The 23,985-nt window shown below is 40.6% G+C and overlaps 1 protein-coding gene and 1 long non-coding RNA gene across 6 annotated transcripts in view; one reads left to right on the top strand and one right to left on the bottom strand.

Moving 5' to 3' along the window:
- The window catches only part of INO80 (INO80 complex ATPase subunit), a 128,977-nt gene extending 107,488 nt beyond the window's left edge, over positions 1-21,489 (bottom strand). For both annotated transcript variants that reach the window (XM_057543716.1, XM_057543717.1), the window contains exon 1: positions 21,355-21,489. The gene's annotated coding sequence lies outside the window, so the exon portion shown is untranslated. The remainder of the gene's footprint in view (positions 1-21,354) is intronic.
- Positions 21,084-23,985, top strand: part of LOC130707647 (uncharacterized) — a 53,788-nt gene continuing 50,886 nt past the window's right edge. For 3 of the 4 annotated variants that reach the window (XR_009007645.1, XR_009007644.1, XR_009007642.1), the window contains exons 1-2: positions 21,888-21,980; positions 23,285-23,348. This is a non-coding gene — a long non-coding RNA (uncharacterized LOC130707647). Of the gene's footprint in view, positions 21,144-21,861; positions 21,981-23,284; positions 23,349-23,985 lie in introns of those variants that run through there. The other variant, XR_009007643.1, reaches the window with a different exon arrangement.

The raw sequence follows: 23,985 nt of genomic DNA, 5'->3' as shown, positions 1-23,985 counted from the left end.
TTAAAGTGTTTGATTAGATTTTTACTGTCGTAAAATATACGTAACATAAAAGTTACCATTTTAATCATTTGTAAGTAGAAAATTCAGTGGCATTAAGTACATTCACATGTACTCACACACCCAGACTACTGCTTCCTAATTTGGCTTCACACCTCCAGGTACTTCTCCCTCTGATCCATCTTTGCAGCTACTTCCAGATCAGTATTCCCAAAACATCACTCTGATTATGTTGTTATCCCGCAACAGCTTTCCAAAATCCAATGAAGTCTAAATTCCTCAACCTGAGATTCAAAGACCTTTATCATCTGGCTTCAAGCTACTTTTCCAATTTTACTATTTCCCTATACTCGACACAAATTAAGAATACCCTGAAAATGTCTCTTAACTTCCTCTCAGATCCATCCCAATATTCACGTGAAGAGCTCTTTAAAACTCATCCAACCACAGGCTCTTACTGCTGTTTCAAAGGATTAATACATGATGTTAGAGCAATTCACCATTGATTGGCCTGGTCCATACCCTGAACTCTGGCTCTTTAATTCTGATTATCCTGCAACTGGACTGTGATCACCCTTCAGGTCCCCTGACTAAGCTTGGTATCCATGGTAAAGTGTCTGCCTTCAAATCATACTCACGTGTATCAGACTTACCTACCTGTATCCATATATGGTCCTGGACTGAACTGCTCTGCACTCTCTAATTACTGCTATGCCTTTATGGATGCTGTCTTGCCCTTATCCTATGAATAACGTCTCTGTAAGAAAAGTCTCACCAAGCTGAAATGAAATCCTTCAAAGACAAAATGAGATACACTGTTCCAGGAAACACTTTTAGATTATTCTTAGCTAAGACTATTCTCTTCTTTGAACATCTGTATGGTTATTTATGGAAAGCATGGCACTTCTATGATCTTACAGTCTATTAACTGTATACACGCACACCTTAGCTCCCTTACTAAACAAACTTACTAAACTATGTGGGCAAAGAGTCCCTATCTCATGAATCTATTTGGTTCTGATATTTACAAATGACCATATTAATTTGCTTTTCAAAGCACAGTCTTAAATGTCAAGGCTACAAAACTCTAGTTCTAATGTTACTTTCTGTATAAAGACAATCTGTAGTCAATAACCATAGGTCTCTACTCATATCCTGGACACATGATTTGGGGACAAAAGTTTAAATAAGACAAATCAAAAGATAACAAAAGTCGGGTAACTTAAGCAGAATGTGTTCAATCATTCATTATCCATCCTTGTTGAACAAGAACAGGAGAATGCATGAACTGAGTATCTTTCAGGGAATCCTCCTTAAAATTTGTCTCTCAGGCAAGTCTAGATAAATATGGGGAGGTGAGAGATCAAGGTGTTACTTCTAGACAAGAACCTGAAGGACACCTGCATTAACTGCCAATTCTTAGCTGAGGACAGAATTTCCGTCTTCCTCCAAATGAAAAGCCTAACAAAGATACCTACTTGGAGGGAAAGCCATCCTATCTCTGAATAGAGATGAGCTAAGAGGCACCGTTCAAACGGTAGCCTAGTCTAAGAAACTGATTTTACTTTGGATTTTAATTTTTTTTAATCTTTTTTTCCTAACAGCAATGGTTAAGAACATGATATATCATGACCACCTAATATAATACTCAGTCACAATTATTACCATTAAGTATTTGCCCTAAGACCTACACATTTAGACTTTCCAAGCTTAACTCTATTTTCACTTCTGATTTCTCTTTATAAATGCTACCCCAAATTGGTTTCATACCAATCATTTAGAGAAGCATTTCCCAAAGTTTGCTTCTCCAAGTACGACCTCAAGATATTAACAAATGACCATGAATATTAAAAATATTAATGCACTGAAGTCAGACTTAAGATTCTTTAGTCTTCAATATGCTAATGTGCTCTTAGTCTCTCTCCAAGAGGAATTCCCAACTTATTTGACTATTCTACGCAAAATACTCATTGAAATATTTCAGAGAAGACCAGATTGAGAATCACTGAATTAGTCAGATATCTAAAGAGAGTTCAATCATAACTGCCTTTAAGAAGTAATTCCTGGCTTCCCTGGTGGTGCAGTGGTTAAGAATCCGCCTGCCGATGCAGGGGACAGGGGTTCGAGCCCTGGTCCGGGAAGATCCCACATGCCGCGGAGCAACTAAACCCGTGCGCCACAACTACTGAGCCTGCGCTCTAGAGCCCGCGAGCCACAACTACTGAGCCCATGTGCCACAACTACCGAGCCTGCACTCTAGAGCCCGTGCTCCGCAACAGGAGAAGCCACCGCAATGAGAAGCCCGCGCACCGCAAGGAAGAGTAGCCCCCACTCTCCACAACTAGAGAAAGCCGGCGCACAGCAACGAAGACCCAGTGCAGCCAAAAATTAAAAAAAATTAAATAAAAATAAATTTAAAAAAAGAAGTAATTCCTAAATTTATCAATACTAGCACAGAAAAGGCTGAGTAAAGGTACAGCTCTTGTGAGAACAACTATAGCTTTAAAGCATTTAAAGGACTAAAGACAGTCTGTAGCAGGTTATAGGCTGTAGCTCACATAAAAGGCCAAGTATTAAGGTAACAAAATAACTGGCTTTCCCACCTGCACTCCCCCATAACTCAGGCAATCTGTAACCCAAACCTATTACGACTGAATGTGATTTACTGAATCAGAGCCACAGGCTACACTGATAATTTGCAGAGCTATGGCACAAATAGCGTGATCAGGCCAAATAAATAAACTCCATAATATTTTAAAAGACAGAAATAAGACCAAAAAAAGAATGGAGATGCTATTTTCACATGAATATTAAAGCAACATTTCACTCATTCAGCTATTCAATTGCTGAACTCTAAGTGTAGTGTAGAAAAAGATATTTCCTTCAGAGAATTTAGTCTAATAGGGAATTTAAGGCTCAAACATAAATAACCACAATAAAAACCACACATGGGAAGTCACTTAAGAGATGTAGAGATAAAGTGCCATGGGAGTTCAGGAGAAAAGTATTACTCATGAGTGTCAGACTATGTTTAATGTTAAGTGAGGAATCTGCATTATTTACAAACACCTACAACTCTGAATGAGGAAACAGCAGGTTAGGATATGGATCCTTCTGTATGATCAAATGAACAGAAAATGAGAAGTGTGATGAATACAATCATCTAAAATTTAATGCTTCCAACTCCCCACAAAGAAAAGCCCATGCCTAATTGCTCTACCGGTGAATTTTACCAAACATTTAAAGTAGAATTAATACCAATCCTTCGCAAACTCTTCCAAATAACAGAAAAGAAAACTCTATGACACCAGCATTACCTTGATTTCAAAACCAGGCAAAGACATCAAGAGAAAACTACAGTCAGCCCTCCATATCCACAGATGCAGAGCCCACAGATATGGAGAGCTGACTCTACCATTTTATATAAAGGACTTGAGCTTCCACAAATTTTGGTATCTGCAGGGGGTCCTGGAACCAATTCCCCATGGATACCGAGGGATGACTATACAGACTAATATCCCTTTTAATACAGACACAAAAATCCTCAACAAAATACAGGTGACCCTTGAACAACATGGGGGTTTGGGGCACTGACCCTCCTTGCAGTTGAAAATCCACATATAACTTTACAGTCAGCCCTCCATATGCGCAGTTCCATAACTAAGGTTCCATATCCACAGTTCTGCATTCATGGATTCAACCAACCATAGATGGTGCAGTAAGCAGTTATTGAAAAACAATCCACATATAAGCAGACCCATGCAATTCAAACCCACATTGTTCAAGAGTCAACTGTATTATATGCTGAATGCAGCAGCATATAAAAGGAATAATACACCATTACTAAGGTAGAATTTATCCTAAGAATGCAAGGTTGGTGTAATATCTGCAAATCAGTCAATATGCTATACTGCACTAAAGCATAAAACCCACTTGATCATCTCAACAGAAATAGAAAAATGATTTGACAAAATCCAACACCATTCCAAAATAAAAACACTCAATAAACTAGGAACAGAAGGGAACTCCCTCGGGACTTCCCTGATGGTCTAGTGGTTAAGACTCCGCCCTTCCACTGCAGGGGGCACGGGTCTGATCCCTGGTTGGGGAACTAAGATCCCACATGCCACACGGTGTGGCCAAAAAATAAAATTAAAAAAAAAAAAGGAAGAGATCTCCCTCAACCTGATAAAGGACATTTATGAAAAACTCATGGCTAACACCAGACCTAATAGTGAAAGACAATGCTATCCCCCTTAAGATCAGGAACAAGACATGGCTGTCTGCTTTCACAACCTCTATTCAAAACTGACTGAAAATTCTAGCCAGGGCAAATAGGAAAAGGAAGGAAGGGAGGGAGGGAGAGAGTGCAGGAACCCAGATAGGAAAAAAAGAAGTAAAACTATCTCTATTTATAGATGACATGATCTTGTACACAGATAGATAATCCTAAGGAATGCACTAAAAAAAATGATTAGAACTAATAAATAAGCTCAGTAATCTTGTAGGATACAATATCAATATACAAAAATCAATTATATTTCTATATACTAGTAATGAACAATCTGAAAATGAAATTAAGCAAATAATTCCATTTAAAATATCATCAAAAAGAACAAAATACTTAACCAAAGAACTACAAGACATTGTTGAAAGAAATTAAAGAACTAAATAAATAAAGACATCCCATGGGTCATGGATCAAATGATTTAACATTTTTAACATTTCAAAAATATACAAATCAAATGTAATTCCTATCAAAATATCATAATCCAAGCTGAGTTTTTTTGCAGAAATAGACAAGCTGATTCTAAAATTCAGGGAGAGACTTCCCTGGTGGCACAGTGGTTGGGAATCCGCCTGCCAGTGCAGGGGACACAGGTTCGAGCCCTGGTCCGGGAAGATCCCACATGCTGTGGAGCAGCTAAGCCCGCGCGCCACAACTGCTGAGCTTGCGCTCTGGAGCCCACAAGGCACAACTACTGAGCCTGAGAGCCACAACTACTGAAGCCCGCGCGCCTGGAGCCCATGCTGCGCAATGGGAGAAGCCACCACAATGAGAAGCCCGCGCACTGCAGCGAGGAGTGGCCCCCGCTCACTGCAACTAAAGGAGGCCCGCACGCAGTAACAAGGACCCAATGCAGCCAAAAATGAATAAATAAATTTTAAAAAAATAAAATAAAATTCAGGGAATTCCCTGGCGGTCCAGTGGTTAAGACTCAGCACTTTCACTGCTGTGACCTGGTTTCTATCCCTGATCAGGGAGCTAAGATCCTGCAAGCCACAGCATGGCCAAAAGAATAAATAAAAATAAAATAAAATTCATATGGAAATGCAAGGGACCTAGGACAGCCAAAACAATCTTGAAAATGACAAAGTTGGAGGATTCATACTTCTGATTCAAAACGTACTACACGGGGCTTCTCTGGTGGCGCAGTGGTTAAGAATCCACCTGCCAATGCAGGGGACATGGGTTTGAGCCCTGGTCCAGTAAGATTCTACATGCCATGAAGCAGCTAAGCCCATGCACCACAACTACTGAGCCTGCGCTCTAGAGCCCGCATGCCACAACTACTGAAGCCCACGCGCCTAGAGCCCATGCTCCACAACAAGAGAAGCCGCCGCAATGAGAAGCCCGAGTGCCGCAACGAAGAATAGCCCCTGCTCACCACAACTAGAGAAAGCCCGCGCGCAGCAATGAAGACCCAACGCAGCCAAAAATAAATAAAAATAAATAAATTTAAAAAAAGAAAAAGAAAGAAACAGGTGGAGACAGAACTCACTTAAAAAAAAAAAAACTTACTACACAGCTGTAGTAGGTATTAAGATGTGTGGTGCTGATGTAAGGCTAGAAATATAAATCAGTGGAACAATTGAGAGTCCAGAAATAAACCCTTACATTTATAGTCAACTGATGTCCCACAAGGGTGTCAAGATAATCCAATGGGGAAAGAACAGCCTTTTCAACAAATGGTGCCATGACAACTGTACAGTAACATACAAAAAGAATGAAGTTGGAACTCTTCCTTACACTACACACAAAAATTAACTCAAAAGAGATCACAAACCTAAATTTAAGAGCAAAAACTATAAAACTCTTAGAAGGAAACATAAGGGTAAATCTTCATGACCTTGGATGAGGTAACGGCTTCTTAGATAATATACCAATAGCAAAATCAACAAACGGAAAAACAGATAACCTGGACTTAATATCTTTAGTGCTGTAAATGATACTATCAAGAAATTGAAAACTCACAAATAGGAGGAAATATTTGCAAATCATATATCTGATAAGGGACTGATACCCAGAATATATTTTTAAAAGCTCTTAAAACACAGTAACAAAAGACAAGTAACCCAATTTAAAAATGGGCAAAGGGGACTTCCCTAGCGGTCCAGTGGTTAAGACTTGGCACTTCTACCGCAGGGAACGCGGGTTCAATCCCTGGTCAGGAAACTAAGATCCCACGTGCCACATGGCGCAGCCAAACATTTTTATTTTAAGAAATGAATTAATTAAGAATGGGCAAAGGATGTGAATAGATATTTCTCCCAAGGGGCTATTTCAATGGCTAATAAGCACATGAAAAGATGATTTAACATCATTAGCCATCAGGGAAATACAAATCAAAACCACAATAAAGGGCTTCCCTGGTGGCGCAGTGGTTAAGAATCCACGTGCCAATGCAGGGGACACGGGTTCGAGCCCTGGTCCGGGAAGATCCCACATGCCACGGAGCAACTAAGCCCGTGTGCCACAACTACTGAGCCTGCGCTCTAGAGCCTGCAAGCCACAACTACCGAGCCCATGTGCCACAACTACTGAAGCCTGCGTGCCTAGAGCCCACGCTCTGCAACAAGAGAAAACACGACAATGAGAAGCCTGCGCACCGCAACAAAGAGTAGCCCCCGCTCACCGCAACTAGAGAAAGCCCGCGCACAGCAACAAAGATCTAACACAGCCATAAATAAATAAATAGAAAAATAAATAAATAAATAAATTTATTTTTAAAACCACAATAAAACCCAGTAGAATGATTATAATAGAAAAGATAGATAGTAACAAGGGTTGACAAGGATGTAGAGAAATTGGAACACTCATACATTGCTAGTGGGAATGTAAAATGGTGCAGCCATGTGGGAAAAGTCCGACAGTTTCTCAAAAGGTTAAACATGTTAACCTTTGACCCAGCAAATCCACTTCTAGGTATACCCAAGAGAAATGAAAACATAGGTCCACAAAAAAACTTAGACATGAATCTTCATAGTAATATTCACAATAGCCAAAAGGTGGAAACAACACAAATGTCCATGAACTGATGAATGGATAAATAACATGTGGTATATCCATACAATGGAATATTATTTGTCAATAGAAAGAGATGGAATACTAACAGATGCTGTAACATAGATGAACCTTGAAAATATTATGCTAAATAAACAAGCCAGTAAACAAAGGCCTCATACTGTATGGTTACATTTATGAGCTATCCAGAAAGGCAGCTCCATAGAAACAAAAAAATGATCAGTGGTTGTGTGGGACAGGGGGTCGGGACAGGGGTAAGTGGGGAATGGGGTGTGACTGCTAATAAGCAGGAGTTTCTTTGGGGGCTGATGAAAATGTTCTAAACTGACACTGAGATTAACTGTTGCAACTCTGTGAACATATTAAAACCAATGAATATACTAAAACCATATACATTTTAAATGGTGAGTTTTATCAACTGGGAATTATACCTCAATAAACATGTTAAACTGTATCATTTCTGCACAGAAAAAAAATAGTTAAAAAGTAAATGATAAATTGTGAAAAACAGTTGCAACACTTTACAAATTTAAATCTCATATAGAGGGTTCTTACAAAATTCTAACAGTAGCATAATACCTCCAACACATAGAACCCACCCGATAATTTTCTGTTTAAAAAGACTGTTACTATTATTATCCCACTTACAGATAAGGAACCAAAGGCTTACACATGTTAAGTAACTTGCTCAAGGTCATACCACTTAATAGGGAATGTGGATTTGAATCCAGACAATCTGACTCCTGAGACCTCACCTGTAACCGCTATAAGACTAGAAATTTATTATATAAAGGGAATCATACTGCATGTATACTTTTGTGTCTGGATTCTTTTTCTTTTAGTATGTTTTTGAGATTCATCCATGTTACTACATATAGTTCACTCCTTTTTGTTGCTGAACCAGATTCCATGACAAGAATGAATATAACCACAATCTGTTTATCTATTCGCCTGTTGATGGATATTTGGGTTTTCGTTTCTCTTTGGGTATTTAAATTCCTAGCAATGGAACTGCTAGGTCATAGGTAGGTATATGTTTACCCTTTTAAGAAACCACCAAGCAATTTTCCAAAGTGGTTCTACTATTTTACACTCCCACCAACGAGCAAGAATTCTAGTTGCTTCCCATCTTTGTCAACACTTGGTATTATATCTCACTGTGGTTTTCATTTGTACATCCCCGATGACTGATGAAGCTGAGCACTGTTTCACACGCTTAATGGCCATTTGTATAAATTCCCTTGTGAAATGTCTGTTAAAGTTTTTTGACCACATTTGAGAAAATCTTAGTCTTATTACTGAGTTATAGAAGTCCTTGATGTATCATAGATATAATTCTTTTGTCAGATATACGTATTACTGTTACATCCTTCATGTACATTCTCCCCTAATTCACCTATAGATTTCTCAATCAACTCCCAGAAGGGTTTTTGAAGAAACTAACAAGCTCCGTCTAAAATTTATATGGGGACTTCCCTGGTGGCACAGTGGTTGGGACTCCATGCTCCCAATGCAGGGGGCCCGGGTTCGATGCCTGGTCAGGGAACTAGATCCCACATGCATGCCACAACTAAGAGCTCTCATGCCACAACTAAGGAGCCCGTGAGCCACAACTAAGGAGCCTGCCTGCTGCAACTAAGACCCGGTGCAACCAAATAAATAAACAAATATTTTTAAAAAGTAAAATAAAATAGGGCTTCCCTGGTGGCGCAGTGGTTAAGAATCCACCTGCCAACGCAGGGAACATGGGTTCAAGACCTGGTCTGGGAAGATCCCACATGCCGCGGAGCAACTAAGCCTGTGCACCACAACTACTGAGCCTGCGCTCCAGAGCCCGCAAGCCACAACTACTGAAGCCCGCGCGCCTAGAGCCCGTGCTCTGCAACAAGAGAAGCCACCGCAATGAGAAGCCCGCACACCGCAACGAAGAGTAGCCTCCACTCACCGCAACTAGAGAAAGCCGGCGCACAGCAACGAAGACCCAGTACAGCCAAAAATAAAATAAAATTTTTATGGAAATACAAAGGATCTAGAGTAGTCCAAACAAGTTTGGAAAAGATGACCAAAGTTGGAGTTTACATTGATTTCAAGACTAACTAAAAGTTTCAGTAATCAAGATGGTACCGCATTGGCATAAGGATAGACAAATCAATGGTACAGAATAGAGCCCAGAAAGAGACCCACACCTACAGTCACACTGTTCTTGACAAAGGCACTAAAACAATTCAACAGGAAAAGGAAAGTTTTTCTGACAAATGGTGCTGGAACACTGGACATCTATATGGAGGAGGGGGAGGGGAGAGATTGAACCTCAAACCCCTACACCTCATACCATACACAAAAGTGAAGTGAGAGATGAATCAGACTTAAATAAAAAGTTAAAATGATAAAGCTTCTAAAAGAAAACGTACGAACATATCTTTGTGACCTTGATGTAGGTAAAAATTTATTAGATAGGACACAGGAAGCTCTAACCATAAAAGAAAATATTGATAAACTGACTTCATCAAAATTTAAAACTTCTACATTAAAAAAATTGTTGGGCTTCCCTGGTGGCGCAGTGGTTGAGAATCTGCCTGCTAATGCAGGAGACACGGGTTCGAGCCCTGGTCTGGGAAGATCCCACATGCCACGGAGCAGCTGGGCCCGTGAGCCACAGCTGCTGAGCCTGCGCGTCTGGAGCCTGTGCCCCGCAACGGGAGGGGCCGCGATAGTGAAAGGCCCGCGCACCGCGATGAAGAGTGGCCCCCACTTGCCGCAACTAGAGAAAGCCCTCGCACGAACCGAAGACCCAGCACAGCCAAAAATAAATAAATAAATAAATAAATAAAATTAAAAAAAAAAATTAAAAAAAAAATTGTTAATCATTCTTTGCTTGGTTTCATTCTTTATCAGTTTGCAAGGGTATTAAAAAAATCAGTCTGTAGAAAGAGGGCATTGCGGCAAATTATATGTAATCAGGGGTAGTGGCTCTCTCTGCCATATCCACGCCAAATAAAGGTGCAAATTCCCTTTAACACAAACGGTGTAAACTTACCAGGATTCTCATGGAAGTCTGATGGGTTCCAAGGCCACCCAGAATTACTCCAGAAGATCCTGATTACACTTTCCCTCTTGCAGCTTAGATTAGGATTTGATTTCTAGCCATGGCACTTTAAAGTATTTTTTGTATTTCTCCAGTACCAGGATACTAAAAGCTACTACGTACTAAAAGTAGATACTAAAAAGCTCCCATAACATATGCTGTGCTTAACCAGCATCCCTTGCTGTTAAAATTAGCAAGAGTATCTTCCCTAACTCTCCAATATTTTACAGGCAGCAACAATTTACTGTATACTTAAATGGACATACTAAATAATCCCCATTTCTCTTAGTTTTCTTAGTTGGATCTATTACTGTTGTGATTGTTCTTTACCCTAGGTCTTTCTGCATTACCTTATTATCTGTTGTTTACTAAGTAAGGAATCATATGCAATACCAGAAGTAGTTGGAAGTTTTTAGTACCAGAATACTTCCCTTTGGTTCACAATGTGGATCTTCGTATTAATGCACAAAGTACAACAAAAACTGCTTTTCTTTAGTTTCCGTTTTTAAAAATCACAAGTAATTAGGGTTTCCCTGGTGACGCAGTAGTTAAGAATCCACCTGCCAATGCAAGGGACACGGGTTCGATCCCTGGTCTGGGAAGATCCCACATGCCGCGGAGCAACAAAGCCCGTGCGCCACAACTACCGAACCTGCGTGCCACAACTACTGAAGCTCGCGTGCCTAGAGCCCATGTTCCGCGACAAGAGAAGCCACTGCAATGAGAAGCCCGCGCACTGCAGTGAAGAGTAGCCCCTGCTCGCCACACTAGAGAAAGCCACGCAGAGCAACAAAGACCCAACGCAGCCAAAAATAAATAAATAAATAAAATTTTAAAATCAAAAGTAATTAAAATGGATTAAACTAGCAAAATATAAAAAATACAGGGGGAAAAATAATTCAAATTCCAAAAGAAAATATGTAATTCTGTACGGTATAAATATTGACAAGAAACTTAATAAATACTAGCTTTAATAATACTAGCTCATTTAATCCTCACAGTAATTTAAACCGTATTCTCATTTTAGTTAGGTTAATTAACTTGCCCAAGCTAGAATTAGAACTCAGATGTATTATCAGTGACTCAAAAGCCCCAATTCTTCACCACCCAATTCTCTACCATAGACTCTGCTATGATAAAACAACAAAAAGACTAGGGTGACCCTACCTCATAGTTGGTTTGCCCAAGACAGTTCAAGTTTATGCCTGTTGTCTGAAACATAATTACTAATAGTCTCTCTCTTCTCACTTCCAAAAGTATCCACGTTTTGTTTGAACACGTTACTGTTAGAACAATAAATTTTTGGTCACCCTACAGGTGGCAAGAGGTAAATAAATCATTAAGCAGTCTTTAAATATTCTAAATTTTCCTAAATTTTCCATTCAAACCATCGATATTCACTAAGAAGCTAAAGAAGCTACCGTGTACAAGAACTGAACTAATAAACAGGAGGAGGGAAAACCTTGCCTTCAAAGAGCATAGGACGATAGAGCCCTCAACTTGGAGGCCAGAAACCACCTCCTCAACCAAAGGAGCAGTTCCTTACTGTAAGAGCATAGGAACAATTTAATAAGCCCAGCGTTCCCCAAAGCACAAAGTTTTTTTTTTCTTTTTTTAAAATTTATTTATTTCATTTATTTATTTTTGGCTGTGTTGGGTCTTCATTGCTGTGCGCGGGGTTTCTCTAGTTGCGGCAAGTGGGGGCTACTCTTCATTGCGGTGCGTGGGCTTCTCATTGCGGTGGCTTCTCTTGTTGCAGAGCACGGGCTCTAGGTGCGTGGGCTTCAGTAGTTGTGGCGCGTGGGCTCAGTAGTTGTGGCTCGCGGGCCCTAGAGCACAGGCTCAGTAGCTGTGGCGCACGGGCTTAGTTGCTCCATGGCATGTGAGATCTTCCTGGACCAGGGCTCGAACCCGTGTCCCCTGCATTGGCAGGCGGATTCTTAACCACGGCGCCACCAAGGAAGCCCAAGCACAAAGTTTTCAGAGACAAAAATTACACCTGCATTTTTTTTTTTTGGCTGCACTGCACGGCTTGCAGGATCTGAGTTCCCCAACCACGGATTGAACTCGGGCCACGGCAGTGAAACAGAGTCCTAACCACTGGACTGCCAGGGAACTCCCTACACCTGCATTTTAAATGGAATGAAGAACTCCTGGCTAAAAAAGGATGGCCCTTTCAGTGAGTTCTAAAATGGCAAAGAGAAAATATTTTGGCTTACCTCATAGGTACATTGTGAGAAAGAAAAAAGTGCTTATCCACATTTTCCCTTCCCTACTTTTCTTTCCTCACTGAAATCAGAATACATACCAAATGAAATATGTTTCCAAGGATGACAACAACAAAAAATCAATTACAATGCATTTGCTTTCTTCTAGGTAAGAACAATTTCAACTTCCTAGAAGAGTATCTTCACCAAGATGGAAAACAAATTACTTTTTATCAGAATAATAAAAGAAATAGCTTACTAGCACAACTGCCTCCAGGGAGTTCTGTAGTATACACCACAGACACAGCATTTGGTCAAACAAGTTTAATCTCCATTAATTAAGCATCTAGGGTGTAAATATTATTAAATCAAAAAATCTAAAAGGGAGGAAATGTTTCCTGAGGTAGCCAGTGGACCTTTCACATGATAATTTTTTTTTAAAACTTGTTTTAAGTTAGGCTATGTTAGAGGTCCCTGGTATATTTCATAACTCTTCTGGTGAATAGCGCCCAATCTGAATTAATAACAATTTATCAAATTAAAAATTTGAAAACACTGCTAAAGATCCCTCTTACTGAAGAATCAGTGACTTCAACAACTTGTACAGCTAAATCCATGAAAACACTTACCTTTTTCAGGGAATGAGACAGCTGAGAAAAATATGCTCCTGTAAAAGAGAAACTAAACGACTGAATCCACAGCCCAAAAATCTTGAGCAAATCACTTCATTCCTCAGTGAAGAGAAGTTAACATTAGCTTACTTGATAGATATTTGTGAAAATACAGATTCACACAAAGAGCTGCGCTCATTTAGTTATTAGTTCCATATAGTTAACTGTCCACTATTACAAAAGTGATGGTGAGAGTTTATAATTGAGAATAAAAGCTAAGAGATATTCATAAACAGCCAATATTACAAAATTCACTTTTCTATTTAGTTTTCCTGTACTAAAAGTCAGTTTTCATTCTTAGAGTGAAGACACTAACTAGTGTGGGTGGTAACAGAGAAGTTGTCTAAAACTGTGTTCTCCATAGGAAGTCTGAGAAATCAAAGTTCAGGTAATTCATCCTGGGGACGAACCATCTGTAAATAAGCATGAGTTGAATTGTGCACTAAATAGATCTTGCTTTTCAATTGTCAGATATTTCGGTCACTTAGATGTGATGATTTTATTAACACCAAATATAATTACTCTCATTGTCTTCAGTATATAATATACACAGTTAATTTGAACAAGGCAGGTAGGTTTACATCAAACTAGGCGTTCAATAAACACTTTTTCCACTATTCAAGAAGCCTGGGGGTGGAGGGACTTCATCACAAAGTATTCCAACTGGGAATCCAAATTTTTGATTTTGTTGTATCAAATTCAACTGTAATAAGGAGACTATGTACACACTTTCTATTGTGAGCCACATGCCAGAATATTTTATTTGCATATACACTTCATATATACGTGCACATATTTTATCCTTTTATGACATAGATACTACTAATAATCCCTATTTTACAGACAAAAAAAGTTAAGATTAAGGTCCCCCCAAAGGTCATACAGCCAAAAGTGACAGAGCCAGGATCGGAACCCAAGAAGTCTGACTCCAAAGTCCCACATACTTAACTACTCCAATATTTAATCTGAAGGACCTCCCACAAGCCAGAGGCTCCCAGGGCATAAAAAGCCATGCTAATGAAGTATATTTCAAGCAGTATATTCATTTATTCAATCATTTATTTAGACTAACACAGATTCATAAATATCGATTTTATTTTGTGGGTTATAATTCAATGATGCTTTGTTCATTTTGCTGCTCAAATCGTTCCAGTTTGGGCCACTGGGAGCTCTTTCAGTTGGCCCCTGTGCTCCTCTGACATATCCTCATCAATGTGGAGTTGTGGTGGTGGTGGTAGTAGCTGGAGCACTTCCTTACCTTCTGGCACAACAAGATGCTCTGGGCTCATCTTGTATATTTCCTGTCCCAAACCTACAATTAGCTATTTCTCCAAGGAGCTCTAGTTCCTTTTATTGGATAATGGTATTAAAAAACAAGATTTGGGTACTAGGTATGCTCCTGGGTTTCTTTTAACCTTCTCAGCTGACAGAGCACAGAAATATACCTGTGTGTATATAAACCCATGTATGTACATGTCTATAAATGTTTCAATATGCAACCATCTGTGTCTGTATTAAGCTAAACACGGGGTCATACTGATGTCTCCTACTCTAATCCATCACCACAAGGAACACTGTAGCCTCCTCCCCTTGCTTATCTGTAAATTCTCACTCTAACAGTGAGAAGCCTGTCTCCAGCCATCCATTTACTTAATTGTTCAATTGTGATATATATGTATTTCAGTATCAGAATTAAGTGGCAATCCCATAGAACAAAACTTTATGAATTAGACTGCAGTGCTCATGTGCAGTTCCTTGTCTTAGATTCCACTCATTTCCAAGGTTACTCAGGTCAGGACTCCCTTCCTCCCCATTTTAGTAAGGTTGTTTCATACATTTGTAATATCATTAGATTCTCTTGTCACAATCTGCATTCCTTCCTGGAATCCTTCAACCTCCTAAATGATTTTCGCTTAATTTGGACACATTATAGTTTACTCTTCGTGCTATAAAGCCCTATGAGTTTGGCAAATGCATAATGTCATCCATCCACCACTACTATATCCAATAGAATAGTTTTATCAAGCAGCATTTTAATTTCATTAAATGGTATTACAATCCTCTGTGGAAGCAGCATGGTTGGGTAGAAAGAGAAGCTGAAGAGCTATAAGTTTAATGCTATTGACAAGCCACAGACTTTAGGACTAACAGTTATCCTTTCAGAGTCCCAAGAGCCTCATTGTAAAATGAGGGGGATTCAACAGATGGTAATAATTTATAGCATTTATTAAACACTTACTTTGTGTCAGGGATGGTGCTAAGCACTTCACATGGATTATCTCATTTATTCCAACAAATCTATATATAAAGTAAACACTATTATGTATTATCCCTATTTAAAGGATGGAATTAAAGGCTTAATAATATTAACTAGCACAAGATCACCTAGTCAGGGAGTTGCAGAGTCAAGACTGTAGAGCAAGAGTTGGCAGAGTATGGCCTGCATATCAAATCCAGCTTGCTGCCCCTTTTTATAAATCCTGACAGCTAAGAAATAATTGGAAAAAACCGTATTTCAGGACATACGAAAATTATATGAAATTAAAATTTCACTTCCCATAAATAGAGTTTTATTGGAACACAGCCCGACTCATTCATTTACATATTGACTATGGCTGCTCTTGCAATACAATGGCAGAGCTGAGTAGCTGCAACAGAGAAGGCATGACCAGCAAAGCCTAAGATTTATTATTTGACCCTTTACAGAAAACCTTTCGCAAGCCCTGCTGCAGAGTCTGGTTTACTAGTATATTCTAAGAATGATTCTAAAAAAGGCAAACTATTACTAACATTAGAATGACAACCTGGACAGAAATATTTAAACCCTGAACTAAAAAGTTTAATGTTGTAAAACATCACCTCTTTGAGTTATAATCTTAAATAGAAAGACATTTCTATTACATAAACACAAAGGTTAACACATTATAATGATTTTCTTTATTGATGTATTTTTACCTGCGTTATCTAAAAAAAGATTTATTTTCTACTCATAATAAAAAGGTTCTGATTTCAATACTTTACAAACTAAAACTCTAGATCAAACTGTCAAAACAAAATGGTACTTATAATTATAGCGAACACTTGTTGAGAGCACTATGTGCCAGGTACCATTCTAAGCATTTTCAGGCTTCTATGAAGTAGGTATTACTATTATCTTAAATTAACAGATGAATAAACTGAGGCTTAAACAGCTCTCCAGAGGCCACACAATTAATAAGAGGAAGAGCTAAAATTCAAACCCAGGTCATCTGGCTCTAGAATCTAGAAGGGGTCTGGCTATACTAAAAGGCCACTGGATTACAATGCTTCTGTTAACAAGGCAGATTAGGGCCTTTAAACAAATGAAAAGAATATCTCAATATATTAAAAAAAACAACAAAACTAAGTACTAGTGTAATTTATATCAGCACTTCAAGAGAAACATTTAGGTTTATACTTCTCTATGGCACTTAGAGTTTGCATAATTCTGTTTCTCTTTGCAGAGCAACTCTGTACTCTCCATACATATACATACAACTGGTTTAACTCATTTGTACACCTCTCACAGAGTCTACCACAGTCCCTTGAGTGTGGCAGATGCTCAACAAATCACTGTTGGGAGATCAAAGAGCATTCACTATGTGTTCAATAAATATTTATTGAGTGAATGAATGAAGAGAATAAGAAGTTTCATAAACCATTAGGTTCAAGTATCATTAAATGGTTTGTTGACCTGAAGTGAACTAGGGCTGGAAAAAAGTCTTTGGCTTTGTAACCTTTAAATTGGGTCTGGTCTCTTCTTGAGCTTTAACCACTTTCTGTGCTATTAAGTTTCATAAACAAACCACTCATTACACACCTGTCAAACAATTTTCATCTTTCAAGCTAGTTCTAATTTTCAGATTATTCTTCACGTTTTTCCTAATTTAATACAATTTAATCATAGTCCATCTCAGTCTTCATCACTCCACTGCAGAGTCAAATTTCTTTATCTTCATATGAAAGCATCACCATTGCCTTCATCATTTATACTGGAAACCTCCCCCCTGCTTAATTTGTTCTACCTTGAGGTGCAATAATTTAATAGTCTAAGCGTGGATGTACTGTGGTTTCCTACCAAGATAATACAGTCCATTTCTAAATTTTATTTTTCATACCTCTCTCAGGAGTGACTAACATTTTGATGGACTTTCTGGTAACATTCAGGCAACAATCTCAGCGATAAACTGACCACTTGGCCCAGTATTCTTTTTACCACATTGATGCTCACTAGCCATTTTTCTGTTCATGCACAAGGAATGAAAGATTTACCCACAGTTTATCCTACCCAGCTACTAACTTCTTGCCCAGAAAAGGTAGCTGTCACATGCAAAACCAGAGGCAGCCTACTTGTTCATACTTACAAGAAACATGAATAATTTTAGTATCATTACAAAAACGTGAACACTATACATGAATACCCTGAGAAAACCCTATATGACATACATGTTGTTCTTTCCTACTGTAAGTTTCCCCTCTTCCAAATCAAAACTAAATGTATGTAAAAGTTGTTTATATGTTCTTCAAAGATGAAAATAAACTAACATTCCTCAATATGCTGTCTTATAGTTGATGTCATTTAATCTCAGAAGTGAAAATTATTGTACCCGTTTTACAGATAAGGAGAACTGAAACTCAAAAAAGTTCACTGAGGGCTTCCCTGGTGGCGCAGTGGTTAAGAATCTGCCTGCCGATGCAGGGGACACGGGTTCAATCCCTGGTCCGGGAAAATCCCACATGCCGCAGAGCAACTAAGCCCGTGCGCCACAACTACTGAGCCTGCGCTCTAGAGCCCACGTGCCGCAACTACTGAAGCCCGCGTGCCTAGAGCCCGTGCTCCGCAACAAAAGAAGCCCCTGCTCACCACAACTAGAGAAAGCCGGCGTGCAGAGCAACAAAGACCCAACGCAGCCAAAAATAAATAAATAAATTTATTAAAAAAAAAAAAGTTCACTGACTTACCCAGTGCTAAGCGGGACTCTAACTCAAGTCTTTTTAAGTCCAAAACCAATCTCTTTCTATTATACTATCAAGTTTCTCTTCAGCTAAATTATCACTTGCTCTTCCCCTAAGAAGTCCTGTTCATGTGAACGTGAATTTGAGCCAATAATGCTACTACTTCTTATGGAAACCTCTGGTTTGCTGCATATGAAATGACTTAGCTATGTGTCTGGGACTCTCCAGGGCAAAGGCTCTTTAAACTGGGGTCCAAGAATTTGGATGGAAACAACTTACATCCTTATTTTCACTAACCTATAATTGAAACTAACATTTCCTTCAATTCTGAATGTAGGTAGCATACCACAGCAGTATTAGCAGGACTATCACTAGTTGTTATTTAGTAATAAAAAGCAAATTTCTTATATCATAAATAAGTTTTTTTAATGTGAACTGTATTTCACACAGTTAAAAAGTCATATTCTTTTTATAAAAAGGGGTTCACAGGTTTCTTTAGACTACAAAGGGGTTTAGGGCACATAAATAATGTAAGAATGCTACTCCAGAGACCATCAGACAATCTGTCAATCCTTGGTAACGAAGGTTTACAAAGGCATGTCACACAGTTTACTCACTGTCCTCTAGTTTGTTAAAAATATGGGGAATTCCCTGATGCTCCAGTAGTTAGGACTCTGCCCTTTCACTACCAAGGGTGCAGGTTCAATCCCTGGTTGGGGAACTAAAATCCCACAAGCTGCATGGCATGGCAAAAAGGATACCATTTAGTCCCAGTGATTTTTTCGTATCTAATTTGTCAATTACATTTGCTATTACTGATTCCTACTTCTAACCTAACACACATGGAAATCTCTCTTATGTACTTATTAAGCCCAGGCATTAAACTTCTTTGTGACCAACTTTTCAACCCTACGCAAACCTACTGTATTATGATTAGCAAGTGAATCCAGTGCTTCTACAAATGAAGTTCTGACTTAATGTACAGCTATGGTCCAAATGTTTGTGTCCCCCCACCTCCCCAACTCATGTATTGAAATCCTAACCTCCAAGGTGATGGTATTAGGTAGAACAGAAGCCCTCATGAATAGGATCAGTGCCCATATAAGGTGTTTAGTAAGTATTAACGACTAAGCTCTTATCTTCTGCAGGCTACAGCCTATCATATCAAAATTCTTATGCTTAAGATGCAACTTTAAAACTTGTCATCAACTTCACTTATTTTCCTACACAAAGGTTCCTATTAACCTTACCCCATTCTGTCCACTCTAAAATTCACTGCATCCCAGCATTTGTATTTTGTGTGAACTTTTATGTTGACATGTTAAATCTCCAAGCCAGTTTTAACATTGTGGGCAGAAAAGACGTCTATTAGTACTTCCCTAGTCCTATGTCTACACAAGTTAACAGCAGTCAAAGGCTGTTATGATACCTTCCCTTGGTAGTACTATGACAAACTTTCACTAAGTGAAACTGTAACACCATAGTTTATGGTCTGTTGCTGAGATTTAATCACATTTCCACCTTGATGTACTCAAAACGTTTTTATTAGTCATAAACTTTCTAATCATATTTGTGCTCTTTACAGTTAGTTATTTCCTATTAAAAAACACAGACCTTTAAAAACTGATTCTGATTCTTCTGAAACAAAATGTAGAGGAAAAAAACATAGTAAACTAAAATAATGGAATGTAATCCTTAAAAATACAAATTCATTTTAGAATCTGGTAAGTATGCAACTTTTACCATATATAGTAATCTCAACTTAATGTTTTATAGGAAGAGCTTGAGAATTTCAAGCATAAAACACAACCAGAGTTGGAATACTATTTGGCAATAAAAAGGAACGAAGTGCTGATACATGCCACAACATGGATGAGCCTTGAACACATGGTTAAGTGAAAGAAGACAGCCACAAAGGGACACATATTGTATGATTCTGTTTATACGAAAGATCCAGAATAGGCAAATCTACAGACAGAAAAGAGACTAGTGGTTGCTAGGGGCTGGGGGAAGGGAAGTGGGGAGTAACCGCTAAGGGGGCTTTCTTTTTGGAGTGATGAGTTAAGATAGCAGTGACAGCTGTACAACTCTATCAGTATACTAAAAATCATGGAACTGTACACTTTAAAAGGCTGAGCTTTTTGGTATGTGAATTATACCTCAATAAAGGTGTTACTTTACAGACAAATAACAAAAAGCCACCACTTGTAAACCACAGTGAAAATTTCCTTGGAAAAGGAAATCATGAAAGTCATCGACTGGAAAAGTAAGCTGGTTACCTGTAATGTTAGCAAAGTCAACCTCCTAATTCTTCTCCCATTCTACCAACAAGTACACGAACATAAAACTAGACAGTGTCTGAATCAAAGAATTCGGCACAGTTGGCTGTTAAACTAAAATAGTGAGTGCCTTCTTAGAATCTCCCACTCCTAAACTGTAGGGGGCTTCCACTTACGGAAGTAGTTGTTTTCAACAGCAAGCTCAAGAAGGAACGTCAAACTGGATGACATTTGCCTAGACGCCCTACAAAAGCCAAAAAGACTAGAAGGGGTGACACCTACACACTCCTATGTCTGTGCACGTGTTAGGCTGCCCCCACCCAACACCAACAAACAGCATGCACCATTCACCCAGATCCCAACTTGCTCACCATAAACTGACACACTATCAAGCCCTTTAGCTCATTTGTTTAAAAGGACAGACACAGCAACCCTCACCAGGTTCCCACTCGAGCCCAACCAGCCCCCGCCCTGCCCCTCCCCACCCCAAACCCACACACGTGTTAGCCCGACACCGCCCCACCGGGTCCCACGTGCACCTGGTCTAACACACTCCCCACGTGTGGGCGCCCCACGGGCTTCCTCAGCTGTCTGAGGTCACCGCGTGACCCTGGGTCTCCAGAGGTAGGAGAGGGGAAGGACGAGGCCCAGGTCCCTGAGGTTCCAAGCCTTCGGGGAGTGTCCACACCCATCCTCCCTACTAACCCCAACAAATCCAAGGGCCGGGGGCGACGGCCCCTTTAAGACGCGGCCCAGTCGTCGCCCACAGAGAGGGGCGCAACGGGGCCTACACAACCCCCCCCTCCGTTCGCCCGCCCACGTCTAGTCGCCTCACCTCGGGCCGCCGGGCCCCGCCGCCGCGGCGGCGGCGGAGGGGGGGCGGGGTGCGGGCGGGGTCCGGAGGGGGGGGTCGCCCCGCCGACGATGGAGCCGCGGTTCGCTCTCTGAGGCCGTGGGACGGTGACTGCGTTGGGCGTGGACGCTCCTAGCTCGCTCCCTCGGCGGCTCCTGGGACCCCAAGATGGCGGCGGCGCTGAGGCGGCTGCGGGCGTTGGGCCGGCGGCGGCGGCGGCCACTTTCACTCACTGAGAGGAGCGGAGCAGGGACACGGGGAGCCATGGCGGGGGGGAGGAGAGGCGCCATAGCCAGGCCAGAACAATCGAGCCGCTACTCAGCGGGCTTACCCCTGCCCCGCCCACGCTCACTGCTCGTCGCCAGCCCGTGGCTGTCCGCAGTGCCGCTGCGGTCGGCCTCGTGCAGCTCGCACCCCGCCGCTACAGCCTGACGCCCCGCGCGGACCGGGGTTCGGGGGGAGATCCTGATCCATGCCATCTGAGTGCAGATTGGTCGGGGCTGGGACTGCCGAAGATTGCCGAAAGGCGGCGGTGAGGAGGAGGAGGATGTCATCGCTAGAGTGAGCAAGCAGATCTCGCGGGAGCAAGTGTCGCGAGACCTCTCCAGGTCTGCAACCGCCAAAGAAAGGTTACTTTCCCCGGAAGTAACGTCAGTCGAAACGGCCCGGGATGCTGGGAATGTTCGTTCCCGCAGGCAGGAGATGGGGGGGTGGTGCTTGTGATTAGTTTGTTAGGGGCTACCAAACACTGCTGAGTTCACTTGAGGGAAAGTGTAGGCTCGGGTGTGATATTTTATCCTGTTTTTGGCCCCTTTGGGTGGGGTTGTATATTGTGGGGAAGCGCCTGCTCTGTAGAACCACTCTTAACAGTAGTTTGGGGCTCCACTTTAGGCTCAGCGACCAAGACTGCGATGCTGTGGCATATTTGGGCAAGGCGCCAAGGTGAAGGCTTTAGGATTCAAGCACTTGGGAACACACAGACCTGTCATCAGAAATGCCTCCCTATTCTAACACTCACCCAATGAGCCTCTAAAAAGGGACTAATTTGACTTGTCTGTGCCAACTCCATAGTTTGCGCCCCCTACTGCCCACATTGACTAAAGTTAATGCAATTCAGTTACCAGCATCTGTGATGAGAAGTACCTAGTGTAGAGCCTAACAGCAGATAAGGATTAGAAGAACTTGCTGAAAGTTATCTATTCTCTTTCCGTTCCGTTTCCGTTTTAATTCATTTCAGCCTGGCCCTTAGCATGTAAGCAGAACAGCATTTGCTTAAGGTCACTAAGTAACCTTCTTGTGCCAAATTCGCTGGACTTTGAAAAGTTAATTTTGCTAAAAGGCAAAAGTATAATATACACCCTTTGTGAAAGAAAGAAGGGGACATAAAACACACAAATACCTGCTCATTTTTCAGGGGGGGTATAAACCAGAAGTTAAGGTGAATGATGTCCTATATGAGAAGGGTGGCAAGAAGGGGAGGATGGGAACAAGGTAGCAGGATTGACAAAGGAGCGGCAGATATTTTTATATAGGACTGTCTCTTAGAACCGTATGTTTCACATACCCAAAAACATAAACACCTAAAACCAACTAGGATAATATTTGAGTAACAACCAGCTGATTGGAGCATAAATCAAAAGGAAAAGAGTAAAGGGGGAAAAGTCAGTAAGCTGCAGAGGGACCAAGTTGTAGAGTCCTTTAAATTTCAGACGTGTAGGTTGTCTGTTGTATTTGTTTTCTATTGCTGTGCTAACAAATTACCACAAATATAGTGGCTTAACACAAACTTACTATCTTACAATTCTGTAAGTCAGAAGTCTGACTCGGGTCTCAAACTGGGCTAAAATCAAGGTGTTGGCAGGGCTGCCTTACTTTCTGGGGGCTCTAGGGAAGAATTTGTTTCCTTTTCCAGCTTCCAGAGGCTACTTGCATTCCTTGGCTCCTGGCTCCCTTCTTCCATCTCAAAGCCAGCAATGGTAGGTTAGGTCCTTCTCATGTCATATCTGACCAACTCTTACCCTTTTAAGGATCCTTGTAACTACAACAGGCCCACCCAGATAATCTAGGATAAACTCCCTATTTTAAAATCAACTGATTAGCAGCTTTTAGCTCACCTGCAACCTTAATTCCCCTTTGTCTGTAACCTAATATATTCACAGGTTTTGTGGGCATCCTTGGGGGAAGGCCATTATTCTGCCTGCCCCCCCCAGTTCTGTTCTAGAACTTTTGATGTACAACTCTCATCTTTCATCTATGACTTTCACATTAAAGTCCAGTTTTTTCTAATCTCTAATACAGTCTTGCATTCTCTTTTTCTTTTTTTTTTTTTGGCCTTGCTGTGTGGCTTGTGGGATCCTAATTCCCCGACCAGGGATCAAACCCGGGCCGAGTGGAAGCTTGGAGTCCTAACCACTGGAGTGCCAGGAAATTCCCTAATCTTGCATTGATTGAAAGTCTTTGTACATTCTTTGCCTCAGAGATTTAGGACCTCACATAAAATTTCATCCACAATTTCTTTGTAATTTGGATTTAACTTGAGATTTAATGTTTTCCAGAAATATCTTGATTTTATTTTACAGTTCATTGTAACATTTTCTGTTTTCTATCCAAATA

The sequence above is a fragment of the Balaenoptera acutorostrata genome, chromosome 3 (assembly GCF_949987535.1).
Source record: "Balaenoptera acutorostrata chromosome 3, mBalAcu1.1, whole genome shotgun sequence".
In the NCBI taxonomy this organism is placed as follows: Eukaryota; Metazoa; Chordata; class Mammalia; order Artiodactyla; family Balaenopteridae; genus Balaenoptera; species Balaenoptera acutorostrata.
The sequence above is the reverse complement of the archived record's forward strand: the minus strand, read 5'-3'. Positions and strand labels throughout refer to the sequence as shown.